The sequence below is a fragment of the Triticum aestivum genome, chromosome 6D (genome assembly GCF_018294505.1).
Source record: "Triticum aestivum cultivar Chinese Spring chromosome 6D, IWGSC CS RefSeq v2.1, whole genome shotgun sequence".
NCBI classification, from domain to species: Eukaryota; Viridiplantae; Streptophyta; class Magnoliopsida; order Poales; family Poaceae; genus Triticum; species Triticum aestivum.
In genome coordinates this window covers 352,991,796-353,002,472 of record NC_057811.1, presented here as the reverse complement: position 1 = coordinate 353,002,472, position 10,677 = coordinate 352,991,796, and the positions used below count along the sequence as shown (strand labels likewise).

The 10,677-nt window shown below is 42.5% G+C and overlaps 1 long non-coding RNA gene across 1 annotated transcript; it reads right to left on the bottom strand.

The window, feature by feature from the left end:
• Positions 1 to 472: 472 nt before the first annotated feature.
• Positions 473 to 2,098, bottom strand: LOC123141633 (uncharacterized). The gene is made up of 3 exons (XR_006470381.1): positions 1,386 to 2,098; positions 1,106 to 1,254; positions 473 to 997 (listed from the first exon to the last, which is right to left on the bottom strand). It is a non-coding gene; the product is annotated as an uncharacterized lncRNA (long non-coding RNA).
• Positions 2,099 to 10,677: the final 8,579 nt, after the last annotated feature.

Genomic DNA, 10,677 nt, shown 5'->3' with positions numbered 1-10,677 from the left:
GATCTACTGCCATGACACTCTCCCGGCCACTCCGACCAACTCCCCTTTTGGGCTAAGTCCTGGGTGGCCCCGTGCCTACCAAAGGCACAAATGGCCACCGTCGTGGCCAAACATAAATGGTCCCAAACGGGGACAAACCGGGTACAACAACAACAACGGGCACACAAGGCTTATGTCCGCCTACCTGATCATGGTAGCGTGCGCCCATAACCTTCCCTCGTTGGAGGCACCAGCGAGAGGCACGACAATAGACCCAGTTAGGACCTTCCCATAAAGGTAAGCGTGGTTGCACTGGTCAGCTCGATATGGTGGCACCATGACTCAGCCAACAGTTGTTCAAGTTCAATTTAATCTGGTCAAACTTGAATGCAAATATGCTGAGCCATGATAAAATAACATGATGCAATTACAATGCATGAGCATGATATCAACATAAGCATGAGGGTACAACATAACTATCCACCATATCAACAATGAATCATATCCAACTGAGCATGGCATAATGATGAGCATTAATATTACAAGTACAACACTACTCATAGCATAACATGACCATTATCATCAACAATAAGTACCATGCAAGAACACATCAATCATATAACCGAGTAAACACTTAACTAACTGACAACAAGGAACAATACATATTAACGGTACTCGGTAACCAACGTCAGTCATGCACCGAAGAACATGAACAACCCAACATGTACTGCTATCAAGCATGAACAATATGAAAGTAATACTAGCAAGTAGAACATGATAACAGAGTGTAAGAAAACATAGCAAGACGGTAACCACCGGTCCATAAACATAACCGAAATAACGACAGCAGTAGCAAAACAAACATACAGTTATTAAAGATTCAAGTTAAAAACCAATGCTACTTCATGGCTATCATGCAAATGGTGGTTGTGGCTTGCCTGGGGATGGAGAATACTCTGGGAAGCAGTGTGAAACGATCACGGAAAGATTGGCCAGAAAACATTCTCTCTCGGAGGGGCTGATTACGTGTAAGGGCAAAATGGTCATTTTCACAGTGTCAAACCATAGTGAAAGTGAAGCCAATAGAACGGTCTCAACAAGACGAAGACGTGGGCGTTGGATTCACCTCATTCGGAGTTGTGGTTGAAAAGTTATAGTTGTTTTTCTACTAGGGACCTATCTGTAATAAAATCATCACAAACAGGCCCTCAGCCGGAAAAACAGAACGTGCACATCTCAGGAATACGCCTTCTCCTCTGGAAAACGTATTCCTTGCTGAAACAGAAAGAAAATACGCTTTCAGATCAGAGAAAGCACATTTCGATCTAAAGACGCATGGAACTACGCTTTCGGAAAGCGAAGACGTAATCAGTGGATTACGCCTACACTTATCCACGTCAGGGTACCTGGGTCAACGGAGCTGAGGCTGCCACGCGGGGCCCGCGAGGAGAAGAGGGCCCACCTGGCCTCTGTCTTCTTCTTCCTCATCCTGCTCCTGCACGGAACAGAGGAGGCAGGGGAGGTCGCGTCACCGGCGATGGGCCGGCCAGCTCCGGCCGTCTCCGGCGAGGGTGACGCCACCGGTGGGCTCGGGAGGACCGGCCGCACCCGTCCCCAAGGTCAGCCGGCACCGGGGAGGGGTGGGACGACCGCGAGGAGAGGGGAACAGAGGCGGCGCCGGCGGCAGTTGGACTTGAAGACGAAGGCTTCCGCTACTCCGGCGAGCGGGCGAGGGGTGGAAGAGGTGCACCGAGGAGTGGGGAAGAGGATGGTGGCGGCAGAATGGAGTGAGGGGGCTCGGCTCATCCGAATTTAGCCGGAGCACCGCGGCGGCCATGGCGGACGGAGGACGAGCAGAGGGCTCCGGTGCTCGGGAAAGAGGTGGGGCGGGGTCAGAGGAGTGTGGTCAGGTTGATTGTGAGCTCGGGAGGCCGTGAGGAGGGCTATATATAGGAGGGGCGAGGGAGGCCAAGCCGGTTGCCGCCGCTCAAGCTCGGCCAAAGCTCTAGCAAGCTCAGCGGTCACGGGGAGGCTCGGGAACGCGACGAGGGAGGGGCGGACGAGCAAGAGTGGTGCACAGGGCAAGAGGGGCCGAGGGCGCAGAGGAGGAAGACGCCGCGGCGCCATTAATGCTCGGTCGGCCACAGTGCGCCCGTGGCCGCGTGGCGACGAGCTCTGATGGAGGGGCTTACGGAGGGGGAGATGGCTCCAGGAGGACGGCGACGACGCGGTGAAGCTGTTGGACACGCTCACGCGCGCGAAGACGACGAGAATGGGAGGGGCCTGAGCAAGAAACCATCATGGATGCGGCCATGGCATGCTAGAGAGGTGGTGACTGCGTGAGCTGGCGAGGAGAAGGTGCCAAAGATTGGCAAACATTGTCTAGTGGTAAGTTCTTCCAGGGGAGGTTTCAACTGCGGTGGTAGATCGATGAAAACTGCTCTGGTTAAATGGTAATCAACATCTGAAGTTTACTGCAGTAAACTTGGGTGAGCACTGGTGATCAACAGGAAAGTGATTGGGAGCAATGGAGTTGTCTGCGAGGTTTAGGGTAAGAAGGACTTTCATCCTGGTAAGTTTGAGATGATTTGAACCAGTATTTAATATAGTTGCTTAACAACCACATAAACTGGTCCAGAAGCAAAAAACAGGAAGAAGCACTCACATAGAGAATCCATTTGGGCTGAAATTTGGCAAGGCTTAGTTATTTGGTCATAGTAAGAAGCTGTAACAATTTCATACCAATTGGATTCACCAAAATGGTACTTCCTTCAAAGCTATCTTCACTGACCAGAATCTTGCAAGAATTTTGGAGAAATATTGGCTAGGTGAAATGGTGCCAAATTTGGTGGAGAGAATTTATATAGGTAGGAGCATGATCTGGTAATTTATCAGGATTTTTGAAGCAATATAAAATGCACTTGCTTCACAACCTGAAAATTTTGCCAGAAGCAAATATTTGATCCTATGCTCACATAGATGATTGGATGGGCTGAAATTTGTAGGAGTGAGATAATATGAGCACAAGAAGAGGCATGCAAAATTCCAACTCATTTGGATTCTCCTAGCTAGTACTTCCTTCACAGTGGCTTCTGTTTGACAGAAACTTTGAAAAATCACTGAGGAAGATTGTCTAGGCAAATAAAGTTGAATTTTGGCATGTGGCACTTATTTGGACATAAAAGAATGCCCAACAAGTTTCGGAGCAAACAAGATAAGATAAATGACACTTCCTTCACAAAGTGCCACTTTGGACAGAAAGGAAGAATAATTATTGGGGAATTATTCTTGGGCTAGGACAGGAAAGTTTGGGCATATTTGAGCAACATATGGCCCAAAGGAATTATGAGAATTATTTGGGAATTTTTGGATGGACAGAAATATAGGTTGCTTCACAACCTAGGGCAGATAGGGTTATTCCCTTAATAGAAAAAGGAATATTCCCTAGAAAAAGATTTTAGGGTTTGGTCAAGCAGTGAAGTGACATGATCTTGGCAAGGTTAGAGAATGATGAGTGACTTGGGAGAGGAAATGAAGATGATTTCCCAGGTGACAAGGCCACAGAACCACTCCAAAAAGAAAAACAGAGCAAAAACCAATAAATCAAAAAGAAAAAGAAAAGGGCCAAAAAATAGACTGTTACAGTTTCGACCTAACTTTCATGCTTCGGAAGCACTTTACTTGGATTAGTGAACCATACAAAAACTTTGACTTCATTTTCAGTCGCCTTAAGCCATTCAGAAGTTGTCGAGTGAACTTTGTTGATAAGCTTCGAGTGTTTAATATGGTGTAAAATCTTCGACATGATTGACTGCTCTGCCGTTCCCGGATCTCTCGGGATTCAAAATTTGGGGAAGCGCGCGGGGCAGAGAGGGCCGCGGTAATCGGAGTGGATTAGGCAGGGGCACCTCGATCCTCGCGCCACCTTTTTCGCCACGTACCGCGCGCGCGACTGTTGCGGGATTTCACAGGATTGCCTGGGCCCACAAGTCAGTCATGCGGGGAACAAGCCCATATAAGGCGGTTGGGCCGGTGCGTTTGCACTATGCGCCCCATTTCCTTCCTTCCTCCTCTGCTTCTCCACTGCGTCCGCCTCCTCCCTCGACGCCGCCGCCCAGCCCGAGCGCAACCCGCAACGATGGCGAAGGACAAGACGGCGGTGATACGTCTCCAATGTATCTATAATTTTTGATTGCTCCATGCTATATTATCTACTATTTTGGACATTATTGGGCTTTATTATTCACTTTTATATTATTTTTGGGACTAACCTATTAACCGGAGGCCCAGCCCAGAATTGTTGTTTTTTTTGCATATTTCAGAGTTTCGCAGAAAAAGAATATCAAACGGAGTCCAAACGGAATGAAACCTTCGGGAACGTGATTTCTGGAACGAACATGACCCAGGAGACTTGGACCCTACGTAACAGAAGCTTCCAGGAGGCCACGAGGTAGGGGCGTGCCTACCCCCCCAGGGCACGCCCGCCACCCTCGTGGGCCCCTTGTTGCTCCACCGACGTACTCCTTCCTCCTATATATACCTACGTACCCCCATACGATCAGATACGGAGCCAAAAACCTAATTCCACCACCGCAACCTTCTGTACCCACGAGATCCCATCTTGGGGCCTGTTCCGGAGCTTCGCCGGAGGGGGCATCCATCATGGAGGGCTTCTACATCAACACCATACCCTCTCCGATGATGTGTGAGTAGTTTACCTCAGACCTTCGGGTCCATAGTTAGTAGCTAGATGGCTTCTTCTCTCTTTTTGGATCTCAATACAATGTTCTCCCCCTCTATCGTGGAGATCTATTTGATGTAATCTTCTTTTTGCGGTGTGTTTGTTGAGACCGATGAATTGTGGGTTTATGATCAAGATTATCTATGAACAATATTTGAATCTTCGCTGAATTATTTTATGTATGATTGGTTATCTTTGAAAGTCTCTTCGAATTAGCAGTTTGGTTTGGCCTACTAGATTGATCTTTCTTGCAATGGGAGAAGTGCTTAGCTTTGGGTTCAATCTTGCGGTGTCCTTTCCCAGTGACAGTAGGGGCAGCAAGGCACGTATTGTATTGTTGCCATCGAGGATAACAAGATGGGGTTTTTATCATATTGCATGAATTTATCCCTCTACATCATGTAATCTTGCTTAAGGCGTTACTCTGTTTTCATGAACTTAATACTCTAGATGCATGCTGGATAGCGGTCGATGAGTGGAGTAATAGTAGTAGATGCAGGCAGGAGTCGGTCTACTTGTCTCAGACGTGATGCCTATATACATGATCATACCTAGATATTCTCATAACTATGCTCAATTCTGTCAATTGCTCAACAGTAATTCGTTCACCCACCGTAAAATACTTATGCTCTTGAGAGAAGCCATTAGTGAAACCTATGGCCCCCGGGTCTATTTTCCATCATATTAATCTCCCGACAACAAGCTATTTCTGGCGCTGTCTTTATTTTGCTTTCTTTACTTTGCATCTTTATTACAAAAATACCAAAAATATTACCCTATCATATCTATCAGATCTCACTCTCGTAAGTGACGGTGAAGGGATTGACAACCCCTTATCGCGTTGGTTGCGAGGATTTATTTGTATTGTGCAGGTGCGAGGGACTCGCGCGTAGCCTCCTACTGGATTGATACCTTGGTTCTCAAAAACTGAGGGAAATACTTACGCTACTTTGCTGCATCACCCTTTCCTCTTCAAGGGAAAACCAACGCAGTGCTCAAGAGGTATCAAGAAGGATTTCTGGCGCCGTTGCCGAGGAGGTCTACGCAAAAGTCAACATACCAAGTACCCATCACAATCCCTTATCTCCCGCATTACATTATTTGCCATTTGCCTCTCGTTTTCCTCTCCCCCACTTCACCCTTGCCGTTTTATTCGCCCTCTCTTTTCCGTTTGCCTCTTTTTGCCCGCCTCTTGTTTGCTCGTGTGTTGGATTGCTTGCTTGTCACGATGGCTCAAGATAATACCAAATTATGTGACTTCACCAATACCAACAATAATGATTTCCTTAGCACTCCGATTGCTCCTCTTACCGATACTGAATCTTGTGAAATCAATGCTGCTTTGTTGAATCTTGTCATGAAAGATCAATTCGCCGGCCTTCCTAGTGAAGATGCCGCTACTCATCTAAATAGCTTCGTTGATTTGTGTGATATGCAAAAGAAGAAATATGTTGATAATGATATTGTTAAATTGAAGCTATTTCCTTTTTCGCTTAGAGATCGTGCTAAAGCTTGGTTTTCGTCTTTGCCTAAAAATAGTATTGATTCTTGGAACAAGTGCAAAGATGCTTTTATCTCTAAGTATTTTCCTCCCGCTAAGATCATCTCTCTTAGAAACGATATTATGAATTTTAAGCAACTTGATCATGAACATGTTGCACAAGCTTGGGAGAGGATGAAATTAATGATACGTAATTGCCCTACTCATGGTTTGAATTTGTGGATGCTTATACAAAAATTTTATGCCGGATTGAATTTTGCTTCTAGAAATCTTTTAGATTCGGCCGCGGGAGGCAGTTTTATGGAGATCACCTTAGGAGAAGCTACTAAACTCCTAGATAATATTATGGTTAATTATTCTCAATGGCACACTGAAAGATCTACTAATAAAAAAGTGCATGCGATAGAAGAAATAAATGTTTTGAGTGGAAAGATGGATGAACTTATGAAATTATTTGCTAGTAAAAGTGTTTCTTCTGATCCTAATGATATGCCTTTGTCTACTTTGATTGAGAATAATAATGAATCTATGGATGTGAATTTTGTTGGTAGGAATAATTTTGGTAACAACGCGTATAGAGGAAACTTTAATCCTAGGCCTTATCCTAGTAATTCCTCTACTAATTATGGAAATTCCTACAACAACTCTTATGGAAATTTTAATAAGATGCCCTCTGAATTTGAGACTAGTGTTAAAGAGTTTATGAATTCACAAAAGAATTTCAATGCTTTGCTTGAAGAAAAATTGCTTAAAGTTGATGAATTGGCTAGGAACGTTGATAGAATTTCTCTTGATGTTGATTCTTTAAAGATTAGATCTATTCCTCCTAAGCATGATATCAATTAGTCTCTCAAGGCCATGAGAATTTCCATTCATGAGTGTAAAGAAAGAACCGCTAGGATGCGTGCTAAGAAAGATTGCTTTATGAAAGCGTGTTCTTCAAATTTCTATGAAAATAAATATGAAGATCTAAAAGTTATTGATGTGTCCCATATTAAATCTTTGTTTTTCAATATGAATCTTGATAATGATGGGACTGAATATGATCCACCTTTACCTAGAAGGCATTCAAAAAATTCGGAGTTTTTAGATCTTGATGCTAAATTTGATAAAGGTGGGATTGAAGAAATCAAAACCCTAGATGTTGCTAAACCCACTATTTTGGATTTCAAGGAATTTAATTATGAAAATTGCTCTTTGATTGATTGTATTTCCTTGATGCAATCCGTGCTAAATTCTCCTCATGCCTATAGTCAAAATAAAGCGTTTACTAAACATATCGTTGATGCCTTGATGCAATCTTATGAAGAAAAGCTTGAGTTGGAAGTTTCTATCCCTAGAAAACTTTATGATGAGTGGGAACCAACTATTAAAATTAAGATCAAGGATCATGAGTTCTATGCTTTATGTGATTTGGGTGCTAGTGTTTCCACTATTCCCAAAACTTTGTGCGATTTGCTAGACTTCCGTGATTTTGATGATTGCTCTCTAAACTTGCACCTTGCGGATTCCACTATTAAGAAACCTATGGGAAGAATTAATGATGTTCTTATTGTTGCAAATAGGAATTATGTGCCTGTAGATTTTATCGTTCTTGATATAGATTGCAATCCTTCATGTCCTATTATTCTCGGTAGACCTTTCCTTAGAACGATTGGTGCAATTATTGATATGAAGGAAGGGAATATTAGATTCCAATTTCCATTAAAGAAAGGCATGGAACACTTCCCTAGGAAGAAAATAAAATTGCCACATGAATCTATCATGAGAGCCACTTATGGATTGCCTACCGAAGATGGCAATACCTAGATCTATCCTTGCTTTTATGCCTAGCTAGAGGCGTTAAATGATAGCGCTTGTTGGGAGGCAACACAATTTTATTTTTAGTTTTTTGCTTTTTGCTTCTGTTTAGGAATAAATATTTGTTCTAGCCTCTGGTTAGATGTGTTTTTATGTTTTAATTTGTGTTTGTGCCAAGTTAAACCTATAGGATCTTCTTGGATGATAGTTATTTGATCTTGCAGAAATTTCCAGAAACTTTCTGTTCACGAAAACAATTGTTAAAAATCACCAGAACGTGATAAAATACTTATTCCACTTGCTGCTGATCAATAAACAAATTGCCTAGGTCTTCCTATTTTGGATGTTTTTTGGAGTTCCAGAAGTTTGCGTTAGTTACAGATTACTACAGACTGTTCTGTTTTTGACAGATTCTGTTTTTCGTGTGTTGTTTGCTTATTTTGATGAATCTATGGCTAGTAAAATAGTTTATAAACCATAGAGAAGTTGGAATACATTAGATTTAACACCAATATAAATAAAGAATGAGTTCATTACAGTACCTTGAAGTGGTCTTTTGTTTTCTTTCGCTAACGGAGCTCACGAGATTTCTGTTGAGTTTTGTGTTGTGATGTTTTCAAGTTTTGGGTGGAAGATTTTGATGGATTATGGAACAAGGGGTGGCAAGAGCCTAAGCTTGGGGATCCCCATGGAACCCCCAAGATAATCTAAGGACACCAAAAAGCCAAAGCTTGGGGATGCCCCGGAAGGCATCCCCTCTTTCGTCTACTTCCATCGGTAACTTTACTTGGAGCTATATTTTTATTCACCACATGATATGTGTTTTGCTTGGAGCGTCTTGTATGATTTGAGTCTTTGCTTTTTAGTTTACCACAATCATCCTTGCTGTACACACCTTTTGAGAGAGCCATACATGATTTGGAATTTGTTAGAATACTCTTTGTGCTTCACTTATATATTTTGAGTTATATAGTTTTTGCTCTAGTACTTCACTTATATCTTTTAGAGCACGGTGGTGGATTTGTTTTATAGAAACTATTGATCTCTCATGCTTCACTTAGATTATTTTGAGAGCCTTAAATATCATGGTAATTTTCTTAAATAATCCTAATATGCTAGGTATTCAAGAATAGTAAAAACTTTCTTATGAGTGTGTTGAATACTAAGAGAAGTTTGATGCTTGATGATTGTTTTGAGATATGGAGGTAATAATATCAAAGTCGTGCTAGTTGAGTAGTTGTGAATTTGAGAAATGCTTGTGTTGAAGCTTGCAAGTCCCGTAGCATGCACGTATGGTAAACGTTATGTAACAAATCTGAAACATGAGGTGTTCTTTGATTGTCCTCCTTATGAGTGGCGGTCGGGGACGAGCGATGGTCTTTTCCTACCAATCTATCCCCCTAGGAGCATGCGCGTAATGCTTGGTTTTTGATGACTTGTAGATTTTTGCAATAAGTATGTGAGTTCTTTATGACTAATGTTGAGTCCATGGATTATACGCACTCTCACCCTTCCATCATTGCTAGCCTCTTCGGTACCGTGCATTGCCCTTTCTCACATTGAGAGTTGGTGAAAACTTCGCGGTGCATCCAAACCCCGTGATATGATATGCTCTTTCACACATAAACCTCCTTATATCTTCCTCAAAACAGCCACCATACCTACCTATTATGGCATTTCCATAGCCATTCCGAGATATATTGCCATGCAACTTTCCACCATTCCGTTTATCATGACACATTCATCATTGTCATATTGCTAGCATGATCATGTAGCTGACATAGTATTTATGGCAAAGCCACCGTTCATAATTCTTTCATACATGTCACTCTTGGTTCATTGCATATCCCGGTACACCGCCGGAGGCATTCATATAGAGTCATACTTTGTTCTAGTATCGAGTTGTAATCATTGAGTTGTAAATAAATAGAAGTGTGATGATCATCATTTTCTAGAGCATTGTCCCAAGTGAGGAATAAAAAAAGAGAAGGCCCCCCCAAAAAAAGAGATAAAAAGAGAGAAGGGACAATGCTACTATCCTTTGCCACACTTGTGCTTCAAAGTAGAACCATAATCTTCATGATAGAGAGTCTCTTGTTTTATCACTTTCATATACTAGTGGGAATTTTTCATTATAGAACTTGGCCTGTATATTCCAACAATGGGCCTCCTCAAGTGCCCCAGGTCTTCGTGAGCAAGCAAGTTGGATGCACACCCACTTAGTTTCTTTTGTTGAGCTTTCATACATTTATAGCTCTAGTGCATCCGTTGCATGGCAATCCCTACTCCTTGCATTAACATCAATCGATGGGCATCTCCATAGCTTATTGATTAGCCTCGTTGATGTGAGACTTTCTCCTTTTTGTCTTCTCCACATAACCCCATCATCATATTCTATTCCACCCATAGTGCTATGTCCATGGCTCGCGCTCATATATTGCGTGAAAGTTTATAGGTTTGAGATTACTAAAGTATGAAACAATTGCTTGGCTTGTCATCGGGGTTGTGCATGATGAGAGCATTCTTGTGTGACGAAAATGGAGCATGACTAAACTATATGATTTTGTAGGGATGAACTTTCTTTGGATATGTTATTTTGAGAAGACATAATTGCTTAGTTAGTATGCTTGAAGTATTATTATTTTTATGTCGATAT